Below are 22841 nucleotides of genomic sequence, written 5' to 3' on the forward strand. Positions count from 1 at the left end.
AGCTTGAAAAAATATAGATAGGGATGCAGGTGTGAGGAAGGAACTAAGCTGAAGGCAAAAATAACTTTCTAAACTGTCATGTAATTCCCCTTAAAACAAGAACATAAAGGAGCTTATTAACAGACTGCATGAGATCATCAAAAGACTGCTTTCACACAGAACAAAAAAGACTCCCTAAATACCAAAGTAATGACTTTGAGAATTCCCAAAAGACTGCTTTCAAAAAAATGTATATCTGTGAGATGTGATCTGTTTTCTTGTGAGGTCTGCTTAGAGCTGTTTAATGGAAACATTTATGTTGTGTTTAAAGCAACGTAAAGACATTAAAGCTGTGAACTGTACATTATTGTACTTGTCTGTTATATAGACAGTTACTTCAATAGTTCTGCGTAAAAGTTTAAAAGGTTAATAGTCTACAAAGTTTATGTGCACCAGACTTTGTTTTCTACAAGGCACTAAACCATTAAGCACATCTGACAAACATCTGCATTTAATTAGGCACTAACATAGAGCTGCAGTCACCAGCTTCAGTAAGATAAGACTGACATTTCATTCAGTCATTCATTTTAAATAACTTTTCAGCTTAACTTGTTATAGAAATGCTAAATGTTTTTCCTTTTTGTATATTACATTGCTAGGGCATTGTATATAGTTTTCTTATGGTTGTAGTCATAAATACTTTGTTTGGTTATTGTTTTGTAAAAACAAATAAAAACATTAAAAAAAACTACTAAAAATGGGAAACAATGTGCCTGCCTTCTGCTGGGCAGTTTTTAATGATTACCAGGAATAAAATGAAAATAAGGAAAATTAATCTATTATAAGAAGTTTATGGTAGCAAGCTACAATAAATCAGTTAAAAGAAACAAATAGAACTGCAAATAATTAGCAAAAAGATCTTAACCTGTTACCATGATATCCGTGGGAATTTTATCCCTTGAAAGAGCTAGAAAACTTACATATGTCTATATCAGTTTTCATCTGATGAGGATAAATGGCACCCACTTCCAGCTGCCCTCCCACCACCACTTCTTATGAAGACTCCCCAGACTGTGTAACTGGTGGTCACCACTCTGGTATTACTCCTAGTACAGATTTGCCTAGCACCTTCCAATTACAGATGTAAACAGATCAGACATTTCACATACACAGCAGCTGAGATGTGGCGGACAAGATAAACAAAAGCCTAAAGAAATATTCATATAACTTGCACATAAACACAAATTATACAAAAAACAGAAAAAGGTTCTAGTAGGATCAAAAGACCATTAACATTGTACAAATATCTGTACAAAGTAATTCAAGAGTAAATGTGTGTTTTAACCATGGACAAAAAAAGTAATTGAAAACCAGCTGTCCTTCCCTGAAGACTCTTCTATGTGAAATGCTACTCTTTTCATTGGGAACTCACTACAGCATGCCCTTGCGGATTCAGCAGTTCTGTCTCTCTCTCTCTCTCTCTCTCTCTCTCTCTCTGTCTATTTCCATGGTAGAACACTGCCTGGAAACAGTTAGCCCAGCAACAAGATAGTTAAAACAGCCACAAACAGAAATCACAGTCATTTCCTTTGCTGCCTACAGATCAACAGCATCCTTTTGCTCAAATTAAAGTCCAAAATGTAAGCATTCCTTTAATCATGGACACCAGAGCTACGTGGTAGTGTCATTTGATACAATAACCCTCCCATTTTCCAAAAATTCTGTATAGAGAAATATTTCATTGAATTATCTACAAACTATGCTTGTGCCTATTCAAATGAAGCCTTGGTAAAATAATAATGCTTTCTTTAAAGAAACCCAAGACCTACCCCACTCTTTCACACACTCCTTTCTCCAATTACCACTCATACACAACTTTAGCTACAAATTCCCCTTACCTTATCTCCTCCAAACCTGCCAAACCTCAATATTTCCTCTTCAGCCTTCCTCTATAAATTCACCTCCATCTTGTTCATACTCCTCTGCAGAGCTAACACTGAAACCAATTCACTTCCCTCCCACCATGCAACACCCACAACTTTCCCCCACACTTCTACCATTAATTAATGCACAAAGCATTTGAAATAAACTTCACTATATAAACACCTTCTTTACAGCCCGCTCCCCGGATATCACAGCTCTCACTGAAACATGGGTTAAACAAACCAATCTAAATTTTCAGAATCTACTTACCTCCTACATATACCTTCAAGACATAAGACTTGGCAAAAGGCAAGGTGGGAGCAATCTCATTCTTTGTAAAAAACACCTTAACCCAACTAAAATTTCTCAGGCAAACACATCTTCACATACAGAATCCAAATGGATCCATCTAAAACTTCCCTCCTGGGAAAACAATCATCTTACAATAACATTACCTTCCTCCTCCAGCTTCTGTTGACAAATTTAAATCTCTTATTATTACTATCACCTCAGCTTTCTGCAAGTATAAAACATCCTTATTCTATGTTATTTTAACTTAAACTACCTAGGTTCTCTGAGAAATTATATTGCCAAATTCCTAGCTAATACCAACCTTATAGAATTAGTCAATGGCATTACCCTTCCAAATCTCCTAATCATTCACTCCCTCCAAGTTCTGCAAATCACAAACAAGCCTACAATTCTTTTCAAAATACCTGTTCTTCTGAGTCTATTTGAGTAGATCAAAATTACAAATTAACGAAACTTACTTTATCGAGATGAAACCATCGAACGTTGAATTTACCAAATGTTCACATCACCAGAATCCTTAACAGGGTAAGTAGCCACTTGGCCAACATAGTGAAATTTGCCATTTTCCCCACTGTACAGTGATCCTGGAGTTGGTATATATAGTTGGGGTTTATGTTGGGGGGTGCAGCACATCACCTGGGTGGGTTTAACATGCTGCAGTTTGTTTTTAACTTGAATGTTGGCCAAGTGGTACTTATCCTGTTAAAGACTCTGTTGATGTGAACACTTGGTAAATTCAACGTTTGATGGTTTCTTCTCGATAAAGTAAATTTCATTAATTTGTAATTTTGGCCTACTCAAGTAGACCCATTCTTCCATACTCATTCAGTGGCAACCTCCCATATTATCCACCAGTGACCAAAACTACCTCCCAAACAAGTTACCTTCATACCTACATCCACCACCAATAAGGAAAACATCAAAAACATCTAGCAACTATCGACTGGTCTCCTATTACAATTTTATAGCATCCCAACTCAACTGACAATGCTCTTACACATACCTTCCTTCCACTTCATGACCAACTCTTCTTTCTCACTCAGTCCATTTCCAAATACAACAAAAAATCTCCAGCAGACCACTGAACTGAAAGCTATGCTCAAACTTAGAGACAAATAAAAACTTCCGCATCACTCAGTCGGTTGGGCAGACATTTACTGTATAAATTAAACAAATCACTATCCTTTGATGTGTAGCATCCCAATCCAAATATAGATAAAAACAATCACTTTACTATCTTAGGAATTGAGCAGCTGTCAGAAAACATCAGTGATTATTTATTCCATTCCACCACAGCTGTAGATCTGCAAAGGCAATAAAACAGGCTATATTAAAAATGCAGAACCTGTAAAAGTAATTTTAAAACCTCACGAGTCATTGACACACATTGTCCTGTAGCACCCCTCAGCAGGAGTAGAAAAGGAACTGAACCTGTGATTTCAGCACTACCTCAACAGGGAATCATAGTGTCAACAAAAGTCTGTGTAATATACTCATATTGCCTGTAATTGCCTTAGATTTGTAAATTCAGAAGCCATCCATACTTAACCCACCTACAATTCTTAGTTTAATTCTTCTGTACTTTTTTCTGGTATTAACCTTTCTTCTCCTTTTTTTGTCTATCCCAATTCATCAAAAGTCTACTTATACTAGACTGCCACAAGGGTATGCCATATCCCCTACTCTGTTATCAAGAGACATAAAAAAACAGCTGGACAAAATCCATCTCTCCAGTGAATCTGCACTAGTGCAATATGAAATAATTTGCTTCTGTCCTCTGACTCTGTAACTAACTGCTAACAAAACACAGGTTCAATACCTAGGACATCTCATTTTTACAAAAACACATCACAGTCTTCCTTCTTGTATTTCGGCTATTCAGTTTGCATCACACCCCATAACCTTGAAACAGCTCTGTGCTTTCCTTGGATTAGCAGGTTATTGTAGACAAAGGATTTCTAATTTGGCAGAAGTAGTAAAGTAATTTTTAGAACTCCTTAAAAAAGACATCCCAAAACCACTGAGGAAGTGGTCGATCATCTGAAAACTCTCCTTTCTTAACCCTCCTGTCCCTGGCTTTCCTCATTATTGAAATTAGTTTTTCTTGTTCTGTTGTTGGTCTACCACATTAGCGTTAGACTTATTAATCCAGCACAGAAATAATGTTTTTAGATCAGTTGTATATTTTAGCATTTATAGCAGCAGCTCTACCTCGCTGCCTTAGCTGGTAACAATTGCTGCTGGGACAGTAGTTATGGAGTTTCACTTATACTTGGACACAAAACTTTTGCTGCAGTTCCACATTCAGTGTAAACCTTGTTATAAAAGACACTCAATATTTATCAGCATCTTGACTTTCTAAATATGAACTTCACTATTAAATTAACCCTGTTTGAAAGTTATTAGGTGTCCACCTTTTAACCCTATGTCTTTAATTCTAACAGGCTGAGAACATACCTAATGACTGTGTGCTTATTGTTAACCATGTGCTTCTTCCTATATCTGACCAGACAGATGACCAGAACTCATCTTGTTTGTAGATGGAGCCTGTATTTACAGAGAAAGTAGTTCACATATAGCAATATTTTCTGTTTGTACTATGGATCAAATCCCGCTTGCATCACAATTGAATGAAAATGTGTCAGATCATGCTGCAGAACTGATAGCTATCACTGAAGTTTACAAACTATCAAAGAATACTAAACTAAAAATAACAGACAAGTACTACAGACCAATGTACAAAAAACATTAAAACAACATTGAGCAAACCGAAGCGTGAGAAGTAAAATAAAGCTTAAAAAGTGAAATTTATTGAGTGCTTTTGTCCTATATACAAGCAAGGATTTCATCAGAATCACTACCAAAGAATAAAATGGTTATTTTCACAGACTCACATTATGAGTGTGGTTTAGTTCATGTGTTTGGGACACTGTAGAGGGAAAAAGGATCGTTTATATCATCAGGTTCTGTCAAAAATGCATTTTTGTAGGTTGGCTGTTGTACTACCAAAGCAAACATCAGTGATTAAATGTTCCACCCACAATTCTGATGACTACTACATTTCAAAGGAATTTTCTTTTTCAGATATGGTGGCTAAACAGACTGCACTTTATAATCCTATTCAGGTTTTCTTTCTCCAGCCATTTCAAGCTAAAATGTTGCTGTATCATTACAAAAAGTGTTGTCTTTCCATGAACGGGCTGGAGATTCTGGAAAGGTAAGGTGGCTATGTGATAGCTACTGCGATTCGCCATACTCATCATGACACCATCTGGCTGCACCACCTTCATTCTTACCACAACTGGATTGGCTGTATCATTTTCTCTCCCTTCTGGAAAAAAGAGAAAAAAGTTTTTATGTCCCATCTAAAGTCATCAAGCATAAAGTTAATACATGACACGTATGCATTCGGTGCAGTGTTTCAAAGACTGATCCAGTCCCCACACAAACATTACAAAAAACATGGAGATCTTTTTATTATATCCAAATTAATTTCTACAAGTTGCCACAATGTCAAACTTTTCATTGATGTGTTTTCTTTATGGGTAGAAGCCTTCCTCAACAAGCAAAACAATGCCATTACTGTAGCCAAGAAGTTATTGAAAGTTTTTTTTTTCCCCAGGTATTGGTGTTCCATGTTGCATATAGTCAGATAGAGGTATTTACTTCACTAGCAGAACAATTCAACAATTGCGTAAAGCCACGGTTCTCAATGACCTCAATCATCTGGGATAGTAAAGGAATGAATCAAACTATTAAAACTAGATTAGTGAAGATGCGTGCAGAGATAGGTCTGAAATGGCCAGATGCATTACATTCAGTAGTATTTTGCATTTGTAATGCATCTAGCAGTTCTAAGAAACGATTTCTCCGATAAAATTCTCATGTAACTCCCTGTAAGTTTACCAACTACATCAGTGCCACATAACTTACAAAATATAGAGGAAGCCATTTTTCTATATTGTAAACATCCCATTTCTGGTTTGCTACAAATCCACTCCCAAATAGATAGAGGTCAAGAAGAGGCTGACCTTTCCATCTATTTCCTATAAGATGTTGTCAGTCTGATCTCTGGTTCTACTCCTTCTAAAACCATTTGGTACAGCTCAGAGTTCTTGGTTCCCCATATTGCCAGAATCTGACTTGAAGGATCTCGAGAATTGCATTGTTGACATGTCTGACAAAGTGCAATTGTTTGATGATTGAAGCACTCTTTAGCATTTCCCTGTTTTGTGATAGGACTATAACTCGACCTTTTGCAATCCAGTGGCCACTGCTGTGTTTTCCAAATCTACTGGCAAATATCAAGCAACACTGCAACATCATCATTTTGCATGACTTTAGACAATTCATTTGAAACACAAACACTTTTTTCAGCCTTCTTTTCAACAAGGCTTTCTGGTGCCTACAATATTTAACATAATTCTTCAGAATGTCTAGTGCTAGATCAGAGAACATACATTCATAGTAGAATCTCTGCTTACTCACAGACATTATCTAAGTCATGTACAGTGTTATGTTCAACAAAGTCTGGCTAATCTGAGGATCATGCTACTCAACGCTAGAAGTCTCTATCTCAAAATGCACTCGCTTGAAGCGCTCCTTATAATGGAGAAAATCGACATTTGTGCTGTAACAGAGACCTGGTTCAAGGCAGCAGAAAGCACCCCTGCACTACCAGGCTATAACTCATTCCATACCTTTCTGCCCCAGAACTTGGACTGAAGCTCCAAAGGTGGTGGTGTTTCCATATTCATAAAGGATGCGCACACCTCCAGACTGATAGCCCAACATGACACATCAGAGATACCTCAGGTGCAGCTAACATTGGGTAAGACAGCGATTCAGGTCGTTGCCTGCTATAGGTCCCCAACCATGACCCAAGACTCACACTCCACTTTCCTAAGCACCCTGGAGAATATTAGGGTCCAACCTAATACTCTCATACTGGGTGAATTCAACTACCCCTCCATTAACTGGGAAAGCTACTCATGTACCAATACACTTGCCCAACGTTTCCTGGAATTCATTAATTCCAATGCCCTGGACCAGCTAATTCTTACCCCCACTAGAGGTAGCAACATCCTTGACCTAGTCATTTCTAACATGGGTGACCATTGCTATGTACCAATAGTCAACTCCTCCCTGGTTAGATCCAACCACAAACTAATCACCTTGGAAATCCACATCCCCCCCACCCCCCGCAAAGGTAACCACCATGAAAAACATCTCCTAAGATAACTTTGGACTCCTAAAAACAGAGGTGGCTAACATCACGACACCCATGCAATTGGAGAACAGCTGCATGACCACTGAATCATACACTAATGCCCTGTATGAACATGTACACAAATGAATGGATCTCGCCATACCCAATAGAACCAAGATGCTCTCCTCTAAAAAAAGGAAGCCAAGCTGGTGGTCCCCTGCCATAAACAAATTCTACAACAGAAGGAGGAAACTGATGAGAAATAAGGTGAAGTCCTAAGACTGGAAAAACTCCCATATCAGCCTCAACAAAAAGTTGAGATTCCTCATCAAATCCTCTAAAGCTAGCTATGAAAACAGAATTGCAGCAGATAGTAAAGACAACCACAAGGCCTTCTATAGTTATGTAAAGAATCTCCATAGCAATACCCAGATTTGCTCGGAGCTGTTGCACAATGGCACCTCCTATACTGAGCCGACAGATATTGCCAATATATTGGCCGACAGATTCAGTGCCAAATTAACCCCTCTCTCCCCCACCAAAGGACGAATCACAATATCAGTAGATTGCCAGGCACCCAGCATTACTGCTGCACAGGTTAAAACGGCACTGCCCAAGGCCAAGATTGCAGCTTCTATGGGACCTGACAATACCCCTGGCTGTGATCTACATGAACTACAGAGTGAACTGGCACCTCACCTGTGTGCCCTGTTAAATCACAGCCTCAACTTAGGCTTTGTCCCTACCAAATGGCACACTGCTACAGTCATCCCTCTCCACAAAGGTGGAGTGACTATAGGTCCTGGGAGCTATCGCCCCATTAGCCTGACAAGTCTGATATGCAAAGCTATGGAACACATCATCATGGACCTAATAAACAAACTTGTAGGGAACCTCCAAACTCTGGATCCCACACAGTTTGATTTTGTGAAGTGAAGATCATGCCTGCTCAACCTCGTTGACTTCTTTGAGTCAGTCACCAGAGCTGTGGATGAAGGCAAGGTGGTTCATACAGCCTACCTTGATCTGGCAAAGGCCTTTGATACCATTCCCCACTCAGGAATCATAGAAAAACTTACTAAGCTAGGCATCAACCCCTATATCACTAGGTGGGTTGCAAATTGGCTCACAGACAGAACCCACAGTGTGAAAGTAGCTGACTCCAAGTCAGACTGTTGACCAGTCATGAGTCGAGTCCCACAGGGTTCGGTCCTGGCTCCTCTCCTGTTTGGTATCTCTTTCTCTGAAGTCCAGGCCAACACGAAGGGACTCTGCCTGACAAAGTTCACAGATGATTACAAGTTGGGAGCCACAATTAACTCTCCAAGTGATGTTGACATCCTACAGAAAGGCCTTACTGAGACCAATGACTGGTGTCAGAACCATGACCTTAAGCTCAATGCCAAAAAATGTGTCATCATCCCCTTTGGGAAAAACTCAGTTCCCACGAATTACCACATCGATGGTAGTCCACTGAACACAAAAGGTGTCATAAGAGATCTGGGAACACAGGTTGACAGCAACCTCTCTTTTGACCACCACATTGCCACTGTGGTCAGAAAGTCCTTTTATGTGGCACATCTCATTACTAAGGGTTTTGCATCCAGGAAGAAAGAGGTCATTGTCTCCCTCTACTCTTCCCTCATTAGGCCAGTCATCAAGTACAATGCCCCATTTGGCATGTACCTCACAAGACACTTACAACAACTGGAGAGGCCGCAAAAATACCTCACAAAGAGGACCGTAGGCCTTAAACACTTGTTCTATATGGACAGACTCAGAAAACTCCAACTATTCTTTGTCTCATATTGCCTACTTAGAGGCAATCTCTGCTTGATTTACAAAGCCATGTCTGACCCAGCTCTGTTAGAAATGCTACATCTAAAGAAATCCCAATCCCTCCACACTACATGCTCCAGAGACCTCAACCTCATTACTACAAAGCACAAAACAAGCTGGAGGGACAGATTCATAACCCACAGACTGCCCATGCTATGGAATAGACTTCCCATACATGTCAAATGGAGTGTCTCACTGGCCCTCTTCAAGAGAAATCTTGATGAGTGGATAGGAAATAGAAAATTCACCCTGGGGATCACTCCAGTGGCTCTACTTGACAGAGGCACTGTGAACTAAGGTCAGGTGGCACGATGCCAGGGTAATCCTATGGGCTAGGCTTGAAAAGGCTCCAGGGCCATTAGTCTAGTACACACCCATGAACCTATGAACCTATGAAACTACCGTGTTTCCATATTTTATACATTTAGATATACAATTCTGTTTTACATGTGACCTTTCAACAAAGATAAAACATTTCTTTGTGTTTCATTTCACTTGATTTTTTTTATAGAAGGTCCATTACTTTTTCCCATATAGGTCAACCTGGATATTTTTTATTTATTTATTTGACATTTGTTGACCGTATTTGTCTAGCTGGGCTGAAGCCCTTTTTTAGTGGAGACCCAGGGAGAAAAGCTCCACAAATACAAAGGCACTCTAATGCATGACTACAAAGACATAATGCATAGATATTTAGAACAAGATTAAAAAAATTATCAAAGTTACAAATTAGAGATAAGATATGTGATTGCTAACAGCTTCTAAAAATTAGTAATGTACAGCCTATTACAATACAGAGTAAATGTTACACAAATAGAAAACGAAATACATTTTTTATCTTCAGTTCACCTGAAAAGTAGCAGTGGGAAAGTACTAGCTAGATAAAAATTTGAGTTTATGCCTATATTGAAATTCAGGTACAAGGTAGAGAGACTAGAAGAAGCAGGAGTTGTACTAAGAAATTAGGTGAAAGAGAAAGGAAGTAGTGTGATACAGGTGAGGGGGGGGGACTGGTTGGCCAAAGGAAAGTAAGATCATTCTGGGGGATGATTATACCGACATAGTCTTATGTTGCTTGGGTGTTTTTTTAATGCAAGTCTAAACTGATGTTTGGGCTTAATATTTCGAATGTGAAGTGGAAGTTTATTCCAGTTTTCAGCTGGTGAATGGCTGTAAAGGTTTTTACCAAAGTTGACCTTTGGCTTGTATATGGTAAGGAGATGTTATTCTGAGCTCCAAAGTGTCCTGGGTGGGGAGTAGGAGGAGATAATAGTGGAAATGCTGAAACAGAAAGATGGTAGGTGCAGTATGGAGTGAATTATCTGAAGCTGAGAGAGGAGGGGGTTATGGGGAAGCTCTAAACAGTTTAGTTTCCTGAGTGCTAAGCAGTGGTGAGAGAAGTATGGGAGTTCAGCAGCAAATATGGCAACCTTGTTGTAGGTGGTTTCTAATTTAGAGAGAAGTGTGGTCTGTAAGTTGGTGAGTATTTGAGAGCCGTAGAGAAGCATTGGTAGTAGATATGCATGGAATAGGGCTGTCTTGGCCTTACTAGACAAAAAGTTTTTGTTCCTGTAGAGGAGTCCAAGTTTTTGGTGGGTTTAATTTTACTGAGAACATATAAGTCTAATTTTAGCTGGTCATCAATAATGACCCTGAGCAGTTTGATGTGAGTTTCTACCTTGATGGGTGTGTTTTTTTGGGAGGAGATAGAGAAAATAGGTTTTAGATGATGTATTGTTTTGGGGACAAAAAGCAAGAGTTTGGTCTTCTTTGGGTTTAAGATTAGCTGGTGTTGGTTGAGCCATTTTTCGATAGAGAAAAAGGAGTTATGAGTTGTAGTCTGTAGGTCAGGGAGGGTCTCGGCTATGGTAATGACTGTGGAGTCATCAGCATACTGTACCAGCAAAGACTGAGGAGTGAAGGCAGATAATTGATTGGTAAAAATGTTAAAGAGTAATGGGCCCGGTATTGAATATTGGGGTACTCCCATGTTTATAGGGAGTTCTGCGGAGATAGCTGAAAGCCATTTTACAGATTGGAAGCATTTGCTGAGGTAGCTAGAGTACCAAGAGATAGTAGAGGTAGATAGGTTGAGTTCAGAGAGTTTATTTAAGAAGAGAGGGTAAGAGACAGAGTCAAAAGCTTTTGAGAGATCAAGAAAGACACAAGAGACTAGTTTGTTCTGGTCTCTAGCTTGTGACATGGTGTTGATAAAGGAGATGATGACAGTGGAGGTACTGTGACTAGGGCGGAAGCCATGTTGGGTGGGGGTAATTAGGTTCTCTTGTATGAGGTAATGTAGGATTTGTTTGTGTACACATTTTTCCAGGATCTTTGAAAGGGGTAATAGAATTGCACTAGGCCTAAAGTTGGAAAGTTTGGTGGAACTGCCACCATTATGGGTGGATATGGTGTAGAATTTTTTCCAGATTGGTGGGACTTTGGCCTCAGTGATGGATTGATTAATGAGAATGGGGATGGGTAGGGCTATGGAGTTGGCTGCTTTCTGGAGAAATAGTGGATGGAGATCATCACCTGAGGAGGAGAATGGCTTATGTTTAAGAAGTAGGGATTTAATGTAGTTGATGAATACAGTTTTCAGGAAAAAGGCTGAGGAGGTGTTGCAGGTTTTGGGAGGGTTGGTAGGTGGGGTTGAGTCAGTGGTGGAGGTTGGTTGGTTGGTTAGTTTTCTAATGGAGTCTAAAAAGTAGGAGTTAAAGTTAGTAGCAGTTTGGAGAGGAGTGTTTGTAGGACTAGGTTGGGGAGAGAAGGGGTTTCCTGGATGAATGATTTGGTTAATAGTATGCCAAAATTTCTTTAGGTTGTTTAAGTGTGTTTCAGGAGGGTTAGTGTAATAGATTTTCTTATCATTGGTGACGGCTTTCTAAGTAGGTGTTTATACTGTTGGAGATGGGAGGGAGTTTGTTTTTTGTCCAGAGCTTACAGGTTTTATCCCTCTGTGCCATTAGCATGTGATTGACATTTGTTAGCCAGGGGGATAAGGTTGACTTTATTCTAATATTTCGTATTTAGGGAGTTGAGTATGCTAAGGAATATTCTGTTAAATTCCATAACTGCCTCATCAAGGGGTATGTGGATAAAGAATGACCAGTAGATAGCTGACAGCTGGCTGTTTAGTTTAATAGAGTCAAACTTGTTTAATGTGTGACATGCTTTAATCTTGTGTGGTTTGTACATGTGGCAAGAATTGCAGAGGACTTTAACTGGGCAGTGGTCACTAAGGGTATCTGCTAGGGTTTCAGGGAAATCATACTTATGGGGGGGTGTTAACAGGATCCAGTCAAGAAGAGATGAATGAGTTACGTATTTAGAGGTGTAAGTAGGTGCGGATATTAGGAGTATAGTTTCATTTGGGAGGTCAGTGCAGAATGAGGAAAGGATACCTTCCAGTACTGTAATGTTGTCACCAGGCTGAATGTAGATTACAGCTATGTTAAGTGAGGTATGAGTATTCAATTTACAGTTTGCAACAAGAACTTCTGCAGATGAGACTGGGGAGGAGGGGATAGTTACAGGGGTTAGGGTAAAATGGTCAGAGAACATGGTAGCAACACCGCCTCCTTTTTATATGGGTTCTGTCTAGTCTTAGGATGTTCTAGCCAGGGGGGAGGATGTCTTTGTCTGGAATATGGGGTTTTAGCCAAATTTCACAGAGGGCTATGATGTCTGCGGAGTGTACAGGTATCCAGGAGCAGTTTTGTTCAGTATGCTTTTTATGTTAATTGAATATATAGATATCTGTTTTGGTGGGATATAGTGGTGGGAAGAGGTGGGCTGTGTGGTGGTGTTAATATGTGGGGAAGGAGGGCTGGGCCAGAGTTAGGGTGTATGTCACCTGCATGTAGCAGGGAGTGGAGACTGGCAATTGGATGTGATGTAAGGATGTCTAGTAGATGGTATTTATGTTTACCTTTTTTGGAAAGTTGGCTTGGAAGTACCTAATTTCTTGTTTACAGGGAATTTTATTGACTGAGTGGTTGGGATGCGCTTGTGGGTGAATAGAGGAGCTGTGTGAAAACTGGTGGATTTGTAGAGGTAGGTGACTTGTAGTTGGGTTTGAGGGGAAAGCTGTATGAGGTGAGGCTGGATAGGATAAATAGGGTAGAAGCATGTAGTAGTGCTAGGAGGAGGGGGTGGTTAGTCATGGTGGAGTGAATTAAGGATGAGGGAGTATTGTGTGTGTGGATGAGATGAAGGCAGGATAAGTAATAGGAGCAGAGGGAGTTAGAGTGAGTCTGCTAGTGAGGGTGGGGGTGGAGTGTGGAGTGCTAAGGTTGGTGGGTTGCGGGGATGAGAGTGGAAACTGAAGATGCTGCAATGACTGGCCTGGCTGAACAAGGTAAGTGGATGGTTTAGAAAAACAATCTGTAATATTTATGCAGGAGGATATGTTAGTCTGAAAACCTGGGGGTTACTGAAGGGGGAATTGGGAGAGTGATATCGGAGAGGTCTGGTGCCTAGTTCCTATCTCCCTAGTCAGAGCAGGCACTAGTAGGCAAGTGTGGTATCCCCAATTAGAGTAGAACAAAAATAATTCTTCACTACATAATGTTCCTTATTGATGTATGACCAGTTGTACCCTCCCATTACTTTAATGCAAAAGGAACCACTCATCCTCAAGTTTACAATTAGTTTCTGTCTCTTAATTTAAATTCTGATAATATATTATATTTTAGCTCATGGACCAACCACTCAATATTTTTCTCCTATGTCTCATTCCTGGTCAGCATTTGGATAGCTTTTCCCATATTGAAAGTTTTATCTAGTCAAAGCAGATGTGAAGTGTTTGCTATGTGTCAGTAGGTAATAAAGCCCTTATCTGTTGGATGTAGATATCAGAAGGTGTTAGATCTAAATAGAGGAAGGTTTAGTCATTCTGTATCCGAGTCCATTCCAACAGGTTACTTTTTCAGTTTGCTTGTGTGTGAATCTGAGAACATTCCATCTCTGAATAGATTGTGTCCCTGGTTTGTTCATGCTGGTTGTAGCAATGCTTTGATCCCTCTGGGCTCTAATTTATATCAGCAGCCTATTTATTTCATGAACCTGTGACAGTAACTTCATCATGCTGTTTTTTTTGAACAAAGCTTCAATCACTTCTTTTGACCTCTTTATCTACCTGAAGGTTGCCATCTACTCCTAAGTCTCTCATTCAACAGTAAGCCTCTCAGCTATCTCAGAACATGAAACATTAGTCTGACTTTTAGATACTTTGCTAAACTGCAATCAGACTTTGTCAAGCAAACCGTCTGGAACACTTTCTAGAACACTTTTTCACTCCTAGTTTTAGTAGTGTCTTGGCTAAATGTCCTCCAGTTTGTATAAATACTACCTTTAGTGCTCCCTCAAAATATGGTTTAGGCTTAGTGAGACTAACCCACTTAACGAGAGTAAGTAACTAAATAAGGAAGCACATATGTAAGTAAATAAGTAAATAAGGAAGCACATATGTTAGTAAATAAGTAAGGAAGGAAGCACATACATAAGTAAATAAGTAAGTAAGGAAGCACATATGTACGTAAATAAGTAACTAAGTAAGCACATATGTAAGTAAATAAGTAAAGAAGGAAGCACATACGTAAATAAATAAGTAAGGAAGCACATACATAAGTAAGGAAGGAAGCATATATGTATGTTAGTAAATAAGTAAGGAAGGAAGCACATACATAAGCAAATAAGTAAGTAAGAAAGCACATATGTTAGTAAATAAGTAAGGAAGGAAGCACATATGTAAGTAAATAAGTAAGTAAGGAAGCACATACATAAGTAAATAAGTAAGGAAGGAAGCATATATGTATGTTAGTAAATAAGTAAGGAAGGAAGCACATACATAAGTAAATAAGTAAGTAAGAAAGTACATATGTTAGTAAATAAGTAAGGTAGGAAGCACATATGTAAGTAAATAAGTAAGTAAGGAAGCACATATATAAGTAAATAAGTAAGTAAGGAAGCACATATGTAAGTAAATAAGTAAGTAAGGAAGCACATGCATAAGTAAATAAGTAAGGAGGGAAGAATACATGTATGTTCATAGGTTCATAGGTAGATACTAGGCTATCTGCCCTAGGGCATTTATAAGTCTAGCCAGAGTGTGTTTGGCTTCCGCCTCCCTATTAGATTAACCTACTGTGCCTCTGTCTAGCAGAAGTATTAATGAAGTGTTAATAAATAAGTCTAGCAGAAGTGTAAATGAAGTGTTAATAAATAAGTAAGGAAGGAAGCACATACGTAAGTAAATAAGTAAGGAAGCACATATGTAAGTAAATAAGTAACTAAGTAAGCACATCCGTAAGTAAATAAGTAAAGAAGGAAGCACATACGTAAATAAATAAGTAAGGAAGCACATATATAAGTAAATAAGTAAGTAAGGAAGCACATACGTAAGTAAATAAGTAAAGAAGGAAGCACATATGTAAATAAACAAGTAAGGAAGGAAGCATACATGTATGTTAATAAATAAGTAAGGAAGGAAGCACATAAGTAAGTAAATAAGTAAGGAAGCACATATGTAAGTAAATAAGTAACTAAGCAAGCACATACGTAAGTAAATAAGTAAAGAAGGAAGCACATATGCAAATAAACAAGTAAGGAAGGAAGCATACATGTATGTTAATAAATAAGTAAGGAAGGAAGCACATACGTAAGTAAATAAGTAAGGAAGCACATATGTACGTAAATAAGTAACTAAGTAAGCACATACGTAAGTAAATAAGTAAAGAAGGAAGCACATACGTAAATAAGTAAGTAAGGAAGCACATACATAAGTAAGGAAGGAAGCATATATGTATGTTAGTAAATAAGTAAGGAAGGAAGCACATACATAAGTAAATAAGTAAGTAAGGAAGCGCATATGTAAGTAAATAAGTAAATAAGGAAGCACATATATAAGTAAATAAGTAAGTAAGGAAGCACATACGTAAGTAAATAAGTAAGTAAGGAAGCACATACATAAGTAAATAAGTAAGTAAGGAAGCACATACGTAAGTAAATAAGTAAGTAAGGAAGCACATATGTAAGTAAATAAGTAAATAAGGAAGCACATACGTAAGTAAATAAGTAAGTAAGGAAGCACATACATAAGTAAATAAGTAAGTAAGGAAGCACATACATAAGTAAATAAGTAACTAAGTAAGCACATACATAAGTAAATAAGTAAAGAAGGAAGCACATACGTAAATAAATAAGTAAGGAAGCACATATGTTAGTAAATAAGTAAGTAAGGAAGCACATATGTTAGTAAATAAGTAAGTAAGGAAGCACATACATAAGTAAATAAGTAAGTAAGGAAGCACATACATAAGTAAATAAGTAAAGAAGGAAGCACATACGTAAGTAAATAAGTAAAGAAGGAAGCACATACATAAATAAATAAGTAAGGAAGCACATATGTTAGTAAATAAGTAAGAAAGGAAGCACATATGTAAGTAAATAAGTAAGTAAGGAAGCACATATGTAAGTAAATAATTATGTAAGTAAGTACAGCATTCTTCTCATCCCAAGAGTCTTAGCTATAATTTCACACAGATTGCAGACAGGGCAATACAGAGCTTATCTGAAACAATCCTGTGTTGGTTTGCAATTGATTGATCTTTGCTGTTAAAAGAAAGTGCGACTGTGAGCAATAGAGAGCAGAAGCTACTGCATGCATTCGCAGATGATGTAAATGAATTCAGGCTATTATATAACTTTCACAACTGGTACAGTCAAAGCAACAACTTTATTTTACTTAATTTAATATTTAGTTGTATATTGTTTGCATGATTTTTCTCACAGAAGTTGATTTAAAATATCTGTGAATTCTGTGGTAATTGATTTTGATTATCATTCATTTGCAACTAAAAATGGATTCCTTAAGTGAGTAAACCATTTATGATTTGATAAAGCACAAGTATATTGTACAGTGTACTAAATGCTATGTATAGTTAAAGGTAACTCTTGATAACACTGGTGATCTGTGTTTCTTCATGTCAAAAGTTGGATGATTTGCTTACCATTATTAGTAGTAAATCTAGACTTACTGATGGTGATTACATTTGTATATTTGGCACAGCTTGGAAAGCTGTTGTTACATATATTATTGACTGGACTGATGATATGTGTAATTTTTGGCAAAGAGCAAATAGAACACATTTAGGAAAGTGTTTATTGCCATTAAATGTCGCTCAATCCCTATTGAGTAAAATAATGCCACTGAAACTGGAATTACGGATAAAAGTATTCAGCAATCTGAAGATTCAGAGCATATAGAAAACATTTAAAAAAAAGAAAGAAAGGATGACATTCGCAACAAATAACAAGGAAGAAAGGGAAACTGATTAATGTCCATAAAGCAAAGAATATATATATATATATATATATATATATATATATATATATATATATATAAAGGACACTGCTTAGTTATGTAACACTCAGATTACAGGCAATGATATTTTTCTACCAGAACAACTTCAGTCTACAGAAAAAGGCATCATTTCTCCGAAAGAGAAGGTAGAAAAAAAAGAGTCAGGAGGCAGGTGAAAAGGAAAAAATATCAAAACTGTAAGAGGAAGAACATTACTGTAAAAAACACAGAGAAGAAAGACAGAAGTTGACAACATGGCTCAAGCAGCTGTGGATGTACAAAGCCAGCTGAATGAGAATAATTTGCTTGCAAATGTAATAAGCAATGGAAACAGTGGGATTAATAAGATTAATTGTGATGAAAATCTTTCCTAACAACTGATAGAGCAGATATTACTGAATTAGAAGTTGAATATTCTTCAGATGTGGTCAGAAAAGATATTCTTGTAATTGGAGATTGTTTATTAGAGGAACTGATACTTACATTTGCAGAGAAGACAATGACCATTGAATAGTGTTATGCTTGCCAGCAGCAAAAATAGACGATGTGAAAAAGGCTTTAGAATGCCTTAATGTAAGGAAGTATGGATCTGTTTTTATTTATATCGGTATAAATGATCTAATCCACAAAGGACTCTCTGTTAGTAAGGAACTTACAGCCCCCTTAGATGGCATAGCTTATACAGGTGTTAGGATGCATTTTTCTCAAATCACTTATAGAAAGGAGTTGGGTCACCATGAATGAAAATATATTTTGGGTAAATACCTGCATGAAAAAAGTCCCATTTTAAAAAATGGAAATGTGAAGAACCCAATTTTGGGCACATGACACAGGATGACACATACTTGCCAAGATCAGAGACAAGAAGTTTTGCAGCAGATATTTTGTAATATTTGACAAATACAAAGGAGGATATTTGCCTGGTCAAAATTGTAATGGTTCACAGATGGGAACATTTGATACATCTCTGATGGTTGTTAATCTTAGGACCATTAATAATAATGTTTTTATTGGAAAATTTGCTACATTACCAAAAGATTGTTGTGGTTATTCTTTGTGTAACATGGTTAAAGAACAATGACTAGAAGCCAGTTCTGTCAGGTTATAAATGTTTTTACTGTAACATACATTTTAACAAAAAATCGGGTAGCAGTGTTATATAGGGATTAAAGTTTGTTATGAGTTGTGTGATTATTACATGTTCAATGATAACAACAATACTGTAGATTGTGTAACTGTGACAATAAAGATAACCTCGGAACATATAACAACTATTGGTGTGTTTAGACCACCAAAGTCAAAGCTGATGACCTAGACAAATTCATACTTTTCTTGCATGAAACACAGGAAGGAAGAATAATAGTGTCTGGAGACTTAAATTTACCAGAAACAGACTGGAACAATATGTATGTTCAGGAACAGCAATTGCTTTAGATTGTAAAAAATGCCTGCCAGGAACCTGAACATACTAGACATTGTTTATGTTCCTAAATAAATTGCTATTACTTAATGTCTGATGTACAGTGATCATAGGGTTATAAAGGTTAATTTGTTGCTAGATAATTCTGCCAAACTGAAATCTAAACCAATGCACAGAAGATTAATTTTACATTATATGGAAGCAAAACAGTCAGTATGTAAAACTATTGGACATGGCAAATATAATACAGCAATTGGACAGGTGAAATTCAAGGTTACAGTCAGGGTGTCCCACAGGGTTCTATCCTATGCCCATACTTGTTTAGATTGTATCTTTCAGATCTATCATTTTCATCTGTGGTGTTTGCAGATGACTCAACAATGGGATGAGACATGGAAGGAGTAAGGGCATTCAAATGATAAACTGTGTGTACATTCTAAAATTTATCCTCAGACATAGCAGATGGTAGATACATTTACAAAATTTTATGCAAAACAGTTTTGCTCTATGAAGGGTTGATAAATTGCCCTAGTGACATTTACACAACTTCAGATACTGAAATCAAATTGCATTATACTGAAAAAGCACTAAGCAAACTGGATCCAAACAAAGCACAGGGAGGAGACAGAACTGGCAATAATGACCTGAGTACTGACAGTACCATTACATCTGTTATTTACTAGTTTGTATAAATATAGGGAGATTCCTCATGATTGGGGACAAGAACTTGTTAAACCTGTCTTTAAGGGAAAGGGACATAGGACAAACCCAGAGTCATACAGACCATAAGTTTACTTTCATGCTGTGGACAAATAATGGAGGCTATTGGATAAATTGTCATAACTGGAAAGGCTGGGACCTGAAACCATAGATCAGCATGAATATCATGAAAATAATCTATTACTACTTGTAACATTATGTTCTATACCAATATATGAAAAACCACCGGTACACGACCAGGAACCTGCGTAAGGATCGTAGCTGGAACAGCAACACTTGAATGTACAATTTAATCCACCACAAAATCCACCAACGAATAAAATGAAGTGACTTCTTTATTGCACGATACACAGAAATAAATGAGAATCAAACACTAGTTTAGCGCTTTCATCTGCCATGCGCAGACTTCATCAGAACTAGTGCCTCCACCATTACAACATATTTAAATCAAACTTGGCGCCAAAACTCTGACAACTTTCTTAAAGATACAATGTATCATAACTTCTCTACGTATACTTAATTAAAATACTTTAATAAAATACTTTAATAAATATATGGTGCTATGTATAATAACCCTAATTAAAATATGTTAAAAAACTTTTTAAAAAATGTTGAAGCTCTTTTTTAATTAAATTATAATGTTATTATAAGTACATATATTAACTTCATTAATACCTAGTGACAACTATACCACTAATTTATTCAATGGAATCTATTTTAACTAATATTGAGGCTTAGTATTACTAAGAGTCCATGGTCAAAAATGGTTTAATACTAATATATTCATTAATACCTGGACTCCTAGTAGCATCTGTCAGCATCTGCCATTTACTTTCCCTACAAGCTAATCTTGTTTTCCAATCCCCCCATATAGTAAATCCGGCTCTTGATCTATGATGAGAAATAAGAAAATATGTTGTTCCCCATATTCCTTAATATGCCTATATAGGGCATTTTTGCAATCTTTAACCTGTATCCTATAATAATGTTCGTAAATGCGTTTCTTTAACTGCCTCTCTGTTTTGCCTATATAATAGGCTGAACATACCTCACACAGGGCTAGATAAACTATATGTTTGGAATTGCACCACCTCTACTTCTAATCAATGTATGATTTACATCCCCCAAAGTAACCTTGGTACTCTCATTAATATATCTACATTGATTACATCTTCCACACTTCTTCGTTTTAATATTTCCTAGCTTCTTACATGTCTTGTTGTTATTTACTTTTTCTAATAATCTTTTAATATTAGGTCCAGTCTTATATACTATCATCGGTTGCATTCCTAAAATTGTTTTATTTGACTCTAATATTGTTATCATGTCGCAATATTTATTTAAAATGTCCTTGATCATATTACTATATGGTGTGTAGGTAATAACACATACTCTACCCATGTAACACTGGTTGACACTATTTTTCTCCATTATGATTAAAGTATTACCCAATAAAGGCTTGTATTTATGAACCCATTGTGTTGTGACATATTTAATAGTGTCATCTAACATTCCTAATGGATATCCTCTATTCATAAATAAATTATATATTAACTTCATTTCATTTTCCATCAGTTCCTTACTCGAAGACATCCTAGCACCCCAAATGCATTGTCCTTTGACTATATTTTTAAATATATGTGGTGGGTGTTTGCTAGTATAATATAAATAATCGTTAGAAAAAGTATTTTTCCTATAGACTCTAGAAGAAAACCCATCCTTGGTTAAACTGATGTATGTATCCAAATATGCAATTCCATGATTGCTAATTTTATATTAGAATTTGAGGAATTGTGTCGTTCCATTAATATATTCCAAAAAATTCTTTAAATTTTCATTTGATCCATTCCATAAAATAAAAATGTCGTCAAGAAATCTTGCGTAAAAGACTATATAAGGATAATATTCACTGTTAAATATAAACTCATTTTCCCAATCAGACATGACTAGGTTGGCAAATATAGGGGCACATGATGCGCCCATAGCTACTCCTTTGCTCTGTCTAAAATATTCACCTTCAAAGGTTATATAATTATGATCAAATACCAAACCAATCATGTCTAATATTAATAAAATTTTGTCCCAACTTAACTGTGAAAATTTTCTTAAACTATTTCCAAACCTTTCGAGTCCTTCATCTTTAGGTATGCTAGAAAAAAGGTCACATACATCTATAGTAACTAAAATTAATTTATCTGACCACATTTCTGGTCTCGATTTTCCCCAAAAATCCCAGGAATCCTTCATTAGATGGGGTATATTCTGATATATATGCTTAGTCCATCTATCTATAGTTAATCCTATATTATACGTTTTGGATCTAGATCCCGAGATTATAGGTCTGAATGGAGGTTTCTCAATAGACTTATGTACCTTTGGTATACCTACTATACGTGCCATTACTGGATACTCAAACTTCAAAAATTCATATAATTCCTGGGTTATTCTATTGTCAATCACATATTCCTCTAAAGTTAAATCGATTCTCCTATGTCCTATATTAATTTGATTGATCGAGACTGTCTCATAATTTCCTGATTCATATAATATATTATAAATTTCTGCATTATATGCTAGGTAGGTAAATAATACAACACCCCCACCTTTGTCTGGTTTCATGATTCTTATGTCCTTGTTGTTAATGAGCTCATTTAAACATTTCCTTTCTTTGATAGTAATATTGTCTTCCTGTGTGTATTTATTAGATCTATAAATTTCCTTATTCAACCAGTATAATTCCTTGCACACCATCTTCTCATAGTTGTTCACTTGTGTATTTCTAATAGGCATATATGTACTTTTTTTCTTTAATTCTGTTGACACATACGTTTTATTATCATCCTTTTTATTCTCAAATTGTAAAGCTAAGTTAAGTCTCCTACTAAATAACTTGATTTCCTTAATGTGATCCACTAAATTGAATTTATTGGTTGGAATAAATTTCATCCCCTTACTCAATAATTGATAGAATTCATCCTTAATATTGAACTCGGTATAATTAAAAACATTAAAGCCCTTGTATGTGCTAATAACCTGGTGCTTCTCCAAATGGCAAAAATGTTCCTCACCATCTA

General features: G+C 36.8%; 1 long non-coding RNA gene across 1 annotated transcript in view; it reads right to left on the reverse strand.

Annotated features, from left to right (window-relative positions):
- Window positions 1–5004: 5004 nt before the first annotated feature.
- The window catches only part of LOC122814873, a 146340-nt gene continuing 128503 nt past the window's right edge, over window positions 5005–22841 (reverse strand). Inside the window, exon 2 of the long non-coding RNA XR_006366921.1 lies at window positions 5005–5545. This is a non-coding gene — a long non-coding RNA (uncharacterized LOC122814873). The remainder of the gene's footprint in view (window positions 5546–22841) is intronic.

The sequence above is a fragment of the Protopterus annectens genome, chromosome 11.part0 (genome assembly GCF_019279795.1).
Source record: "Protopterus annectens isolate FY-2018-M chromosome 11.part0, PAN1.0, whole genome shotgun sequence".
In the NCBI taxonomy this organism is placed as follows: Eukaryota; Metazoa; Chordata; order Ceratodontiformes; family Protopteridae; genus Protopterus; species Protopterus annectens.